Raw genomic sequence first — 15,541 nt, forward strand, 5'->3', positions numbered from 1 at the left:
ACCCAACTTGGTCAACCCTAAAGCTCCTTAGATATGCTAGTTTTCGGTTTACAAATTTCCTTATTTAGAAGGATATCCAAAAATACGTCCTTTTGCAAGATAACTTGCGTAGGGATCTGCCATCCTTGTTGAGGGTTTTTACCTTTTCTCCTTGTGAATCAATCACAAGACTAAATGATTTCGTACTTGCTGCGCAAGTCCTGCGATGGAATAATCCGTTTTAGATCCTTTAAGCTGACGTATGTCGGGCCTAGGGTTTCTTTTTAAGGATCTCGGGGATAGCCCTAGTTCTTTATCTTTACGAATTTTTTTAACCCCACAATAAGGGAAGTAGTCAAGTGCTTAGGGTATGAATATTTCTATATTTAGATTGGATTGGATATTATTTGGAAGGTAATATTAATCGTCTTGTCACAGTTTTGCTATCCTTGTGACAATTTACTTTTCAGTCAATATAGTTCAAATTAAACTTCCTTTTTCCTTGCAGATGAACTCATGCCAAATAACAAACATTTCCCTTGCTACGATGTGCAATTAGCAATGATAACTTCCTAGTAATTTGAGCAATGAAAGAAACCTTTCATGAATTTAATCATTTACAATGATTCGTTGCGAAAGGAATAAGACTAATGGTGCAAGATATAATTTCTATACCTTTAGGATTTAACTAAAATATACTACTATAGTAAATGGATAATCTTGCTCGTAATTTATAATGCTTGATGCAATTCGAAGGAAACTAAGTTCTATACATTATCATTCATTCAAATAAGCTAAACTCCTTCATTACAAATAACTCGGACAAATATATCCTATCCCTAACAATTTCTCTTTGCATGATCGACTTAAAACCGAATTAAAGCCAAGAAGAAAAACCTGGTTTTGGGGTGAGATATCCACTTGGATACCGGGAGATGACCCTCCCGCGGCTACGCCTTGGACTTTCTTAGGAGGCATCGTAATTGTAGTTTTTCGAATGTGGAAGCAGCTTTACAACTCCTCCTTAGAATTCCACCGTCGCTCCCTTGCACCGTTCGTGAAAAGTAGTTTTTTGAAAGGCTCCCTCCTTGAATTGGGGAATTTGAAAGGGTGTTTTAGAATCTTTTACAACTAAGACCCATTGAAGCCATGGGGAAGGCTTAATGGCCTTTGTAAGCTCGCACAAACGGGAATAAAAAGGTGTGGAAAAGATATAAGGTGCAGGAGAGCTCTAAGGAAAATAATAACCGTAAAGGTTATAAGTAAGGGTCTAAGGACCCTTAGGCAATTTAGGAGAAAAGGGCTTATGAGGGTTTACACACGTAGGGGGGAAATGATTCCGAGGCCAATGAGGAAGGGCTAAAGGAAAATTAAAAAAAAACACGGGGGTTGGGTTCCAGCTATGGGAAGGGGTATATAATGCTTTAAACACGTGGGGTAATAAAAAGGGTTTCGTAAGGCACAAGAAGGGGGTAAAAGGGTTTTTGAAGCCCATAAGAAAGGGCTTAAAGGTTAAATCACGAGGGGGGAGGGTTTTTCGAAGCTAGGGGAAAGGGGCTTTTAGGGATTATACACGGGGGAAAAAGTAATAAGACACTTAAGGCCTTCGTGCTCTAGGGGGGAGTGACTCCAAAGTGAAAGGAAATGGGTTTTAGCATGAGGGTGAAAGGGGACTTAAGGGGTTTTTAAAACCCGGCAGGGGGGGTTCTAATACCCATGGAAAGGGGGTTTTTGACATGGGGGGTGAAAGGGGGCTTAGGGGGTTTTGTGGGGAAATTTTTAAGCCCGGGAGAAAAAAGAAAAGGGGCTTATTAAGCCCTTTGGAAGCTTCCCCAGGAAGCTTCCAAGGTTTCCCCCACGTGGGGGGAAACTTACTGGCGATGCGGTGTGATGGCAGGTGGCGGCATGCGACGGTAGGCAGCGGCTCCTCCAGACAGTTGAGGCGGCGTTCCTCCTTCCCACGGTGAGGTCCTCGTAGCATCGTCCTCTCCCTCCCCCTTTCCCCTCGTCTGATCAGTAGGATATGGCAGCCTCCCCCTCTCCTTTCACAGCGTGTGGATGGTGGTAACTTCAGCTTCGTCCCCTCGATTTAAATAGGGGAGGGGAGAGGGATCCTCCCTCCCCTGCGTGGCATCACGCATGCCTCTCCCTCACTCCAAGCTCCACCAAGGAGCTTAATCACTTCTTTTATTCCCCTCCCCCTCCAGCTCGTCAGTCGGCTGGGGGGAATAAGGGGAATAAAAAGAAAAAAAAAATCATTTATCCAATTTCATTTTTATTGAGGCTGTTCATGCGTGCCTTCGGGATATTACAAAAATCTATATTTTTACTATAAAATTGCTCATTATGAAGTGCATTTTTCAAACTTCAAGGTCCCCTGACGCTCTTTCATGGTTGCTGACGATCTATCCAACCTCAATTCACATCTCTTTCCACTCTCACATCATCGTATGATAAAAAACGTCTATCTTAGCAGCCCATCTCTGTCTCTTTTAGATTGATCCATGAGAATAAATCACAAGAGGAGATAGGAGAGAGAAATACTAAAATTAGGTTTTTCTGTAGAATGCATCATTTTTGATCATTTTTGAAGCAATGGAGAGAAAAGAATTGATGCATCTTGCTGCCAAGAGGATTCTCCATGCCAAGTGGTTTTTTCGATTTGTGAGGGGCAAACAAGCTTGGATTTGAGATCCGTCTGGACGATTGACTACATGACGTCAAAGCCTATAAAATTAGCCACTATGACACACTTTTTGGCTCCCAAATCACATTGCTACTTCATAATGCGAAACCTTGAGGGGATTAAATGGGGGGTCAAACGGACTCCAATCGATGAACCGATACTTGCATTGGGTTCCTGGCATTAAACTCCATCTAGGAAAACTCCAGCTCATCGATCCGCAACTGTTTCATTTTGCTTGAAAATTTGGTCTTTTATAGCCTTTTGGGATTTTTTTCACTTTAAAAATAGCCTTTAAAATATGCTCTCATCCTTCTTAATCCAATTAGTCTATAAATGTACACACACTTATACACTTGAGCGGTGTGCCTCGATGTGAATTGTGCGAAATCAGGCTTTACAACTTTCTCATGCACTGAAGTGTCTAGAATGCAATGTAACATTTGATGGAGTCAATCACATCCAATTAGTTTCATGGCATTGCAACTTTTTCACATGAATCATGATTACTCCTAGCAGTCGATTATGGGTCCTTCATGGGTCTTGATAGGTGGTCTAATGGATGTTCACAGCCTAGAAGGTTAACTTAGGTTTCTATCAAGGGTAAGTGGCTCGTGGTCAGTTACTTCAATCATTCCTGGACTATTAGGTCAAAGTTTTAAGCACAAACAACTCTATGGTCTCATCTGCTAGCACACACAACTCTATGGTCTCATCTGCTGGTTTGGATTCCAACCTAGATTGCTGGACAGCTAGCTATGGGCCCTAACAGGTCTTAGTGGCAAAAAAGGTCAAAATTAGAATTCTGGCGAGTCCTAGACTCAAGCCATTTGAGTCCCAGATTCGGTCATCTGAGTGGGCTCCTAAAGAAAAGTGGGTTTTTGAGTAGTTAGACAGACTCAAACTCGAACGAGGAATGCCCATCCGAGTATCCAAGTTGGTCCTCCGAGGCATAAGTTTCGACTGTTTGAGTCCCGAAAATTGGCCCGAGTCAAGAGTCCAAGTGGACTCTTGTTTGCGAGTGGACTTAAGTGGCTTAGACATCCAAGCTTGATGGTAATTCGACTATTCGAGGCGGCCTATGGTCGCTATTCAAGCAATGCAAGAAAAGCATCTAATGACACAAATATTGATTTTATTGATTTAATGCATAATGTACAATGCACCTAGGGTTCTAACTCAATGTCACAAACATCAATGCAAACTCAGGGCATAACTGGAGTGCCCCAATGTGACAATACCAAGGATTGCTGCTATTGCTACCTCTGGACTTGTAGCTCTCTATCTCTCTCAATAGCTCTCTCTCAATCTCACAATGTGCGAATGAGCTCTCTCTTCCCCCTTTTCACCTTTTGTGTTCTCTCTTTCTCCTCTTACTCTCTATTTTTCTTCCTAGACATAAAAAAATATTTTTCCCTTCTTTCTCTATTTCCTTATTTCTTGGTTATATAGAGACTTATCTTTTCCTTCTTTTTCGTTATTTTCCAAATCTTAATGTCTCAAATCTCTTCAAAATACACTTTTCTTATTCTAACAAATGCACAGAAAGCTTTCTAAACCTAAACTAATCCACAAGAGAGAGATCGATTGGTCTCCGACTCCCTCGCTTCCTACCTATAGCCAAGTGCCATTTCGGAGATGAACTCCTACTTCGTTACTTGATTTGGAGCACACAAGCATTCAAGCTTGAATCCGTTGGTCCTGGCAAACAATGAAACCAAAATGTCGCCGCTCTTGTGAGTAAACCGCCAAGACCCATAGCCCGCTTATTCTTCAAGTGTTTCAAGCCGAGAGCTATGGCTACCTCTCACATAGTCGTGCACACTCTTCCACAAACAAATGTAGTGAGCTTACCTTTGAATCCGATCGATTTTCTACCTCCTACGAATCTGTTGATAGCTCCACTATCCAAGATGTGCTCTTAAGCAAGCTCCATCTTCAAGCTCCAAGCTTCAACCTCCATAGCCATGCATGAGAGAAAGGAGAAGAGAAGAAGATGAAGATGAAGAGAGGAAAAGAAGAGCTTCTCCACGATCCCTCATTCTCACACACACACACTCTCCCTCTCTCATACACAAGAAGGAAGTAAGAGCAAGAAACAAGAAGAGAACAAGTTTGGCCCCACACCAAGAATGAGCTTCTTCATTCCCTTTTTGACTTTTATACATGCCCTATCCCCTCCTTGGGCGACCATCCCCTTTTTGGTTAGGCCTCCTTTGTCCATTCCTCTACTCTCTTTCCTCCTCCTTCCTATTAGGATTGGCCTTAACCCATGCCTCTCATTCTTTACAACTTACATGAGAGAAAGCATGCTCTTTTACAAGATGAATTATAAGGCGCTTGGTACTCTTTTTGCAAAAATATCAAAGTGTGCTTATTTGTGTGCACCTTTCTCTTATATTTAGACTTTCTTACACTTTGTGTCTTCAAATTTTCCTTATTGCGCATTTGTCCTATGTCTTCCTCTCACTTGGGACTATCTTCCACTTCTAATTTTTTACATTTTCTATTTTGGTCTTTCGAGGGTTAACAAAACTACATTGAAGGAGATTTGACAATGGCACCCAAAGTCCCTCAATGAAATAATGGTGGAAAATGGATAAATGATAAGAAGGATTGGGAGTAGACACAATGGCTATCTATGAGTGCCACACATACTATGACAGACTATTCGCAAGAATATGAAATCTCCACTATTGCCTGGAAGAATCTAACAAGGTTATTTGCGATAAATACAAAGGCCAGAAAGCTGCATCTCAAGTTGAAAACCTATCTATCAATAACTATGCATTAAATATCAAGAGTATTGTGGAAGCTCTTGAATCTATTGGTGCGGTAGTTGATAATGATGATGTTGTGCAAGCATGTTTAGATGGACTTAGAGATGAGTATAAGAGCTTACATGAAAAGCATATATGCAAGAAACCACTTAAGTTGATACATTATGATGTGTGGGGTTCTACAAAGACTATAACGGGTGCAAGTACTATGTCTCCTTCATTAATGATCATACTCAAAAGGGTTATATATTAAATACCTAAGGTTAGATGGATGGAAAAGAGTACTTCTCCAATGAGTTTTCTAAATTTTGTAGAAAAATGGTATTCAAAGATGTTTACATGTAGATCCACTTTGTAGAAAAATGGAGTTGTTGAGTGGAAAAGCAAGCATATTATAGAGGTGGTTTGAGCATAGCACTCTAAAAGAGACTTGCCTCATTACTATTGGCCTAAAGGAGTTGCTACTACTATATGTATTATGAACAATATACATATATGGCTATTATGCATGGTATAACACTTGATGATAAGTATATAGGTAAAAAGCCAAATTTATCCCACTCGAAAGTATTTGGATGTATTATTAATATGTATATTCCTAATATTGCATAGTAAATTGGATCTGAATGTAGAAAAATATGTATTTGTAGAATATTCACTTGAGCAAAAGGAATAGATGCTCTAATCCCATTACTGTAAGTTAAGAGTTAGCAGGGATATTGTGTTTAATTAAATGAGTAAGTAGTATAGCAATGTATGTGACACAATTAGGTCAGATATACATGAGAGTATAGCTATGTAGAAAAAAAATCAACAGTCTTGCAAACATTGAGTGAGCCAGTCTAGCACTACCTTGACCCCTATACTAGGGTGCTAGATGCCTATCTACGCTCCATCATTTGGTTGGTAAGTGGAGTCTTCCAAGGAACATGATCCTAAAGGAAGTAGTGAAAGCAAGATGAGTGACTAAAGAGGACATTAGGTATAAGCTAGTACATCACAATTGTCAAGGAAAGGCAAGGAGAAGGTTGGGGGCTCACCTATTATGTCTAATGTATTGTTAGGTTTCTCTCATCTTAATGTGAATTCAAATGGTTTTGAGCAAAGATTGGATGAAGAGTTTGGGATTCCATCTAATAAGACACCTAGTGTGAGGAAGGCACAAGAGGATGCTTAGGCATCATGTAGTGATCTAGATTCATGCAAGTCAACTAGAGTAAGAAAGTCCATGCTGCAACCAACTAACATATGATAGCTATGTAGCTCATCACTATGCATGCAGCATGGTTAAGGTTGTGCAGGATGAAGAGCCCACTAATTTTGAGGATGCAATGGAAAATGAGCATTGGGATAATATTATGGATAAAGAAATGGCTGCACTTAAGGCAATGACATGTGGATTTGATGCCTTTACCAAAAGGCAAGAAAGCTATTGGTTGGAAATGGGTTTACAAGGTAAAGCATAAGTTCAATGGATCTATTGAACGCTATAAGGAAAGGTTGGTTACCAAAGGGTATATGCAACCTTATGGTATGGATTATGATGAGAATTTTACTTCTATGGCTAGAATGGCTACTATTAAGATTGTCATAGTAGTGGCCGCATCAAGGGTTAGATCATGCATCAAAGGGATGTTAAAATGCATTCTTGCATAGGGAGTTACAAAAATAAGTTTATGTTGAGCAACCACCTCATTATGTGGATGAAACTTATCCTAATTATGTGTGTAGGCTTTGTAAGGCTTTATGTGGGTTGAAGCAAGCACCCCAAGCATGGCATCTCTAGGATTATAGAGTATCTTGTTAGCATTGGATTTGTAGAGCCCATACTAATCACTCATTTTATGTATGCAAGGGTGATGTGCATATTATGATCGTTACTATATATGTAGATGACTTGATTATCGTGGGTGATAGTGAGATAGAGATCGACCATGTGAAGAGCCTTCTTAGGGATGAGTTTGAAATGACGAATTTGGGAGATCTACAACATTTTCTTAGTATAGAGATAATTGAGATTCGAGAGGATATATGGGTGTCATAGAGACTGTATGCTATGGATATGTTGAAAAAGTATAGTATGTCTAATTAAGCTAATCTTGATACCTTTGGATGTCAATGCTAAGCTTAGTGTACATAAGGTTGATGCAATCGAGGATGCCACTATATATAGAAAGATTATGGACAGCCTCATTTATTTGGTGATCGCTAGGCCCGTAGATCTAAACTACATAGTTAGTTTGAAGAGTCAGTTCATGCAGCTTTCCCAGGAAACCCGCATTTGGATATAGTGCGAGGCATGTTGTACTAATAGTATTTTAGAAATGAGATCTATCACTGGCTTTGTGTTTCCATTTTGGAGTGATACTTTTAATTGGAGTGGTAAGAAAAAGGCTACAATTGCACTATTTAGTACATACTGAGGCAAAGTATAGGGGCGCTGTAGTTATACCATGTATGAGAGTTTGGTTACACAAGCTACTTGGTGATTTGGGCTGAAGGTAGACAAGAAGGTTATTTGTGATAACTTAGTAGCATTTAGTTAGCTAGAGTCCAATTTACTATGATGACATTTCAGTGGAGACACCACAGTACACAAGGTACTCCAATCTCAATTGTGGTGGCCAACGCTACTCCACAATACAACTAAGTTTGTGAAGCATTGTGATGAGTGCCAATGGACCAAAGTTTCTATTTGTAAGGACAAAATGGAGTTGACCCATTGATCACATGCCAACCATTTGAGAAATGGAAAAATGACTTCATTGATCCAATCAGCCCTACATCACAGTACTACAAGCCAAGTATATAATTGTTGGCACACAGACTATGTCACCAAGTGGGCAGAAGCTCGAGCAACTTGCAAAAATGATACTAGGATCATGGCAAGTTCCTTTGGGATCAAGTAATCTCACAATTTGGTTGTCCCATAGAGTGAGGCACACACTTCATCAATAAAGTGATTTCTCAGTTAGTATCCACCTTCTTGATAATCCACAAGAAGTCATCACCATATTATCCTCAAGCTAATAGTCAAGCTAAATCCACAAACAAGATCTTGGTGAATGTCCTAACAAAGGTGGTCTTCGCTTCCCACAATGACTGGGAAAACAAGCTCATGGCAGCTTTATGGGCATATAGGATGGCCTACAAAACGGCCATATGACAAACCCCGTTCAAATTGACCTACCAAATTAAAGCAATTCCACTAGTAGAGTTCTTTGTTCCAAGCTTGAGAAATTAAAGCTACAATCCAAACAATCAACTGGGTTTCCAAGCATAGACCACTCCCTTACAAATGCCAGTCAAATTTGGAACTCATAGGTTCCATGCCTCACACTCTAGACCTAAACGGAGGAGTTGGCACTCCTATAATTCATAGGTGACTAGGCCACATTGGGTCCCAAAAGCCCTATTGCATGCCCAAGGTTACTACAAAGTTAACACCTTAGTGTGGCTACCTAAACTCACAAGTGGCATGTATGATCCTCCATCTCATGCTCCAAAAAATAAGGCTAATAAATGTCAATCTCAAAACAAGGTAGGAGAAAAAATAAGAGATAGGGTGCTCAATCCATGAGCACTCCAATGGTCTATCAACCAAAAGCTCAACCCAACCCGAATGTGCACCTAATTGCTAATGAGCTCCTGCCTAATGACTCTATTGTGATCACCACTGCAAAAATTGACGATAAAGTGTCAACTAAACTCCAAACTTCTCAAATCAAAATCACCAAAATTAATGAGAATCCCAAGGTGGAAATACCACATCCCAACTTGTCCTCTAGTCCAACTAAAGAAAAGCCAGTGGTGATAGGCCTTAAGCCATCACAATAATGATGATCCATTCTTGAAGTGGCTTCCAACATGGCATGGACATAGGGGATGATGGTAGTAACATGCATCCATGATTGGACTCAACTTTCATGTTTTTTGCTAGAAGTTACAAACATTTGGACCTAGGCCTACTTGACAAATCCATAGCAAAAAAGGTGTGTTCCTTGCCATGTTCTTGGGAAGAATACAAATTCATATTCACTAAGGCCTCTGCCCCATTGCAAAAGAAATGATTGCCAATAAAATCTCACGAGAAAAGGCCTTAAGCCAATGCTCAATCACATCCTACAAGAAGAGAAAAATTCCCATGCCACCATAGGAACTTGCTGAGCTCCAATGATTAGTTGAGTCTGAGTCTACTTTCTTACGCAAGCGGTTTCTACTTTAAGCAACTCAAAATGAGCTTAGAGAAAGTCCTTTTGCATTGGCCAATCCCACCATGACTAGTGATTGGGGTTGAAATCTATACATAACCACAAATGGGCTAAACCTTAGCATCACATGCTTAGAACTTTGTAATCAAACTCTACTCTTCCCAATTAGATTGCTATTTGCCCATCCATTTGAGGGTGGTTGACCATACTTACATTGAGCATTGTATCTAACCTTTTGAATACAACTCTCCAAACATGGCTATTAAACTTTTGATCATTATTGCTTATGATATTGGCTTGCAACCCATATAGCTAGTAAATCATCTCAATAAATAACCATGCTAATTTGGGAGCCTTAACTATCATCTTGGAATAAATCTATACATGAATGAGTCTACCCACTATTAACCCAATTGGCATCATGAACATGATAGATAGTAGGGAGTCCAACAATAAAATCCATAAAGATACTTTTCCACTTACCACTGGAAATATCCAAATGATGCAAAAGCTAACCTACCTTCAGGCACTCAACTTTATTCATTTGATATTTTTGGCATTACATAACATATTGTCCTATATGCATATGCATTCCAAAGGAATAAAAGTATCTACATATGCATAGGTCTTTTTTATCTCTAGATGATCTATGCTTAGACTATCATGACACTCATAAAGAATTTGGCATCATGTATCTAAGTCCTAGGGATACACATATTTGGTCCTTGTGATGAAAGAAATAGTCATCATCAATGGTAAAATTCTTCCGACCACATTCCATACCTTTGCATAAGACTAGTTATAATCATGTGTTCCTCATAGAGGATCTAATAGGTCACTCTTCAATAGTACAATAAGCTACAATATTTTATGAACCCTTGTGACAACATACCATGTAGTCAAACTTTTTAAGGATTTCAAACCATCTAGCCTTGCTTCCTTTCAAATCCTTTTAGGTAGGAAAACACTTTATACTCTCTTGAGTAAGTACTACCACAACCATAGCACCATACAAATAATGATACTTTCTTCAAAGTGTTGCATGTTGTTAAACTTTTGAAGGATTTCAACCCATCTAGCCTTGCTTCCTTTCAAATCCTTTTAGATAGGAAACCACTTTATACTCTCTTAATTAAGTACTACCTCAACCAAAGCACCATACAAATAATGAAACTTCTTTAAAGCATAGATAATTGCATAGATCTCACGTTCATATGATAAGTATAACCAATGAGGTGGCATTAGCATCATGTTCCACTACAATGGTTTATATGGATCCACTATAGATAATATTTGTGTAGTGGTGATAGTTACTTTGAGCTTATCAAAACTTATTTTTTATTCCTCAAAATTTTGCCAAATCAACGAATATTTGTAACTTGTCAAGATCCATCGAATGAGGTCATTTTAAGATAGCCTAGACCTTGTCTGAATACATCCTAATATCTTCTTTGCTAATTATATGGCCAAGTTAGTGAACTTCCATCTTGAAAATATTACATCTATTCTCTTTTCTATATAGCTTATACTTTCTCAGCAACTCAAATAATAAGGAAAATTATTTTCCCAATGTTCTTTAATAGAATGACTATAGACAAGGCTATCGCCAAGAACAACAAATTTTCCTAGACATGGATGTAAGACATTATCCATAAGTGTCGTGAATGTTGTATGGGTATTAGTTAGATTGAATGGTGTCGAGACCCAAAACGGGCCCAACACTGGATCTAGGGCTCTAGTCAAGCCTCCTATTCTCACCAAATCACCCTCTTGGCCCCGTGGCCCAAGAGTTTTTGGAGGCTAATACTACTCTAAATAAATCACATGTTTGTATCAATTTGTAGAACAAAAAATTTTCCCCATCCCAACTCCAACAGAGGGAGTATCCAAATATACAGGTGATCAACACCTCGATTCACATATGTGTAGGGGAGCTATGGAGCTCTACCCCGAGACCTACAGACTGCTTATTGATCAAGCATTTCAAGTCGAGCGGCCATGGCTATCTCTCACATAGTCGACGCGCAATGCCTACCTTGTGGGTGTAGTGAGCTTATCTTAATGCTCGATCGAGTTCCCTCCTCTCTCTTGCACTCCGATAGCTCCATGATCCTTGTGGCAAGCTCAAGCAACCTCAAGCCCCCTCCGTCAAGCTCCATCCTCCATAGCCGCACGAGAAAAGAGAAGAGAAGAAGAGAAGGGAAGATGAAGAGAGAAGATGGGGAGCTTCTTCTCCACAATCCCTCACTCTCACACACTCACTCCCTCACTCCCTCACACTCCCTCAATCCCTCACTCAAGCACAAGCATGAAGGTAAGAAACAAGAGAAGAAGAAGAAGAAGCTTTAGCCACACCCAAGAATGAACTTCTCATTCACTTTTGAACTTTATATACATGCCCTACTTTTGGGCGGTCATCCCCACTTTTTACATGGCCGGCCATTAGCCTAGGCCCTCTTTTCCTATTTCTCACAGTTCTAACTTATCCCGTTCCCACTAATGCATACAGTTTGCACAGGAGTGAGCCCGGTGTTCTTTTTACAAGGATTTGGGAGCACCTTCATATTTAATGGCGCGCTTTTACTCTTTTCTTTTCTCGAGGCGACACCGTCATTCAAATTTTCAGAGTCTGATCTCCATCCAGGATGCCTTTTCCTTCCTTTGTCCTGTGCCTTCTTGGTTGTCTCCTTCTTCCATTTTTACCGCACTTCTGCTCCATTTTTCGTTCCTCAGTGCTGCGGTAAACATTACCCCCCTCCTAGCGGAGTGCCAGTCCCATGGCATTGGGGTGGGGAGCAGCAGGGTAGTTGGGGTTGGTGCTAAGTGGAATTGGCGGGTAGATGACCACTATCGAAAAGGTGGTGCTGTGAATGAGAGACGATGGGGTATTGATTCCTGATGATTTGGAGAGATTCCAGCTTGCCTTGATCTGCATGAAGATGCTCGGCCTTGGTTACACAGTTGGAATTTGTCATCGGCGATGGCTGTCAAAACCAGGGCTCCGTAATCAATTGAAGAACACGTGGTTCCAAGATCTATGCCAACGGCGGGCCCCGACTAAGCTACGAACAACCTTCAAGAGAAAGTTGTGCTTTCCCTAAGGGGTGTGTCTGTCTCATGGTGAGGTGTAAGTGCATGTGCAGTGGAACTGGGAGATGGGTCTAACCTTGGGCAAGCCCTCGGTAATGTCCCACACTTGAGGACCCAGTTCGTGTGTTGGTGGAGGTGCAATGCAGAGCTTAGGGTGACAGGTCTGGAAGTCCTACCTTTGATGTGCCCTAAGCGTGAAGTGGGGAGAAGGGCTAGGGGTGAACCCTAGGTGGGGTGAGCAAAGTGAGGCTTCGTGCCTTTTTCTTTTTTTTCTTTTTGAAGATTGTATACATAGAAGGCGTTTTGGCTAGTGCCTATCACCTTCAGCCGAAGCGCGGGGTGGTCACAGGCATTGGGATAGAAAGGCATGGCTTTGGAGGTATTCTTTAATAGCAGCCCAGGCCTTCAGAGGTGTGGATGACAAAAAGGGATGGTTACACCTCGTGAAGCAGGTGTCATTCATATTCTCTAAGAGTTCTAAGCAAAAAGAGGGAAGCAGGGTTGCCCTCATCATTAATCTAGTCATAGCCCTGCTATCTATTCCTAGATTGATGTCAAAAAAGAGGGGGGGAAGGTGGGCTTCCTCGGCTGTAGGCCTCTGCATTAATAGGAATTTGATCAACCTAAGATAATTGCAGGTGGTTAGGAAGGCGGGATCCAGGCAAGAAGAAAAGTCCGCAAGGAAGCGGTTGATGGATGGAAGGATATCCTCTACTCTAAAAACTAGGCATTCCTCGGGAGTTCGGGCATTTACATTATATATTCTAGGAAAATCAAAATCCCCATGAATAGTGCGGTCATAATCCACTCCATGCTGGCGGGGGTAGGGCATGTAGGTGGGATCATTACGTTCTTCGGGAAGTGAACTACAGAAGGCGGTCCAAGCGTCAAAATTGGCGTCCCAAATCCTCCTCCGCCACTTCGACTGAGCCTCTAGCCTTGGACGGATTTGGGAATCCGGTTCACCTTGTCCTGCCAGTAATCTGCGGGCTCTTGCATCCACCTAGTTATAATAAGGCTCCTCTCTTCTATCCATCTGTTCGCCAGGTCATTGGCCAGGTCCTTGATCTTGGATAGGATGCCTAGAGGCAACACAAGGTCCAGTGAGCGTGGATAGGAAAATGATAGCTCAAATGGTCTCATCTAGAACTCCCGGTCACGCCAGATGATCAATTCCTAAGGCCAATCGATAGGGTTGGAGTCCCCTCATAGTGGCACCGGCTCGTCAGGCAATTGTCTGGGTAGTGACCATGCTCTGCATTGTATGTCCTCTGTCAGTTCCTGCCTCCTTCTTCTGGCTGCCACGATGCGCTCAGGCATGTGGGCATCTTCAGGCTTGTCTGGTGGGAGGTCTGGTAGAGGCGGACTAGGTGTTTTTCATTGTTCTTCTTCGGCCTCCTACTCCAAGTTTGGGCCCTCTTCGGTATTCTGCTCCGCCATTGCTGGGGTCGCTTGTGGTGGTGGTGTGAGTTGCTCCTGTTCTTTGAACCCCAGTTCCTTGAGCTCAACGGTGGAGAGGCTAGCATGATGTAGATAGTGGAATTGCTGCTCCTTGTTGATTCCCATGCCGGTAGGGAGCTCTCGTTCCTAAAGGCCATATCTTAGCACTCGGGTAGTCAACTCCAGCTTTCTTCTCACCCTCTCCACTAAATCATCGCCCTCTACTTGGGTGACATGTAGCACGGTCCTGAGAAAGGCTTGCCTCTGTGCGTTGGCACATACATCGGCTGCTTCGGCCCTAGATTCGGCAAGCACTCTCTCGCAGTCGGCCACTGCCAAGCGCTCGGCTAACTGCCCGATTCTTTCAAAGTTATTCTCTTCCCACGCGTTGGCTCTTTCATCCATCTTTCTCCTTCCTTCTTCCAGCTCACTTGCTAATGTGGTTACCACCTGCCTGCTGTTCATTTGTTAAGACCCAGTGTTGGTACCACTCCCTGGACTTCCGAGCTAGCTATTCTTCGGTGATTTTTTTCACTTGATTTGCAATACTGAGCCTCTATTCTGCCTCAGCGATTAGTTCTGATTTTTCCTGCACTAGCTGCTCGTGACTCTGGATCTCCGCAAGGTGCACTCTTCATTGCGTGAAGGCCATGGCCATGAGGGCCTATGTATCTTCCTTGGCGACTTCCAACGCACCTTGCAGTGGTTGTGCCTCCTGTTGCTGTCCTTGTACTTCTACTGCGAGGGTTGCCGGCCTTTCCCGTGCTAGGAACTCTATCTCTCTCTCCAGCCTATCTTGCTCCTCGAATTTATATTGTAGCTTTTCCATGGTATTCTCCTGCCGCTCGCTCGACTCACCCTCTTGAGCTGCCAACTGTCCATATCCTTCTAGTCTAGCCATTCTCTGTTCTAGGTCAGCATATTGATGCACTAGAAACTTTAAGCTCCGCTGCTCGGCCACCAGGTTTTGTTCTTCGTCCTCTAGCCTCTGTCTCAGGTGGCTTTCATTATCGTAGGCTTCTTTCGTTTTTGCCTCCAGCTAATCTTGCAGCACTTTCACCTCCCTTTGCCGACTGGCTCCTTGCCTTGAAACTTCGAGCCTCAGGGCTGCCGAAGTTTCCCTTTCCTTTTCCAGCTCCAACAGGGCCACCTGCTTTTCTTTCTTTGCTTTATCCAACTGCGCCAGGAGCTCAGCCACGTAGGCATCGTAGTCTGCACGAGGTGGCATGGGAATAGGAGTCGTGGTGGTTGACACTTCTAGCTTTTGCCGTTTCGGGTCTTTCTTAGACTCAGCATTTGCCGTGGCGTGTAATGGCCAAAACTCTAAATGAAAGAGGTGCCACATAAGTAGGGTCGCG

This window comes from Lygodium microphyllum, chromosome 25, assembly GCF_053477565.2.
Source record: "Lygodium microphyllum isolate KBCC chromosome 25, Lygodium_microphyllum_v1.1.10, whole genome shotgun sequence".
Lineage (NCBI taxonomy): Eukaryota > Viridiplantae > Streptophyta > Polypodiopsida > Schizaeales > Lygodiaceae > Lygodium > Lygodium microphyllum.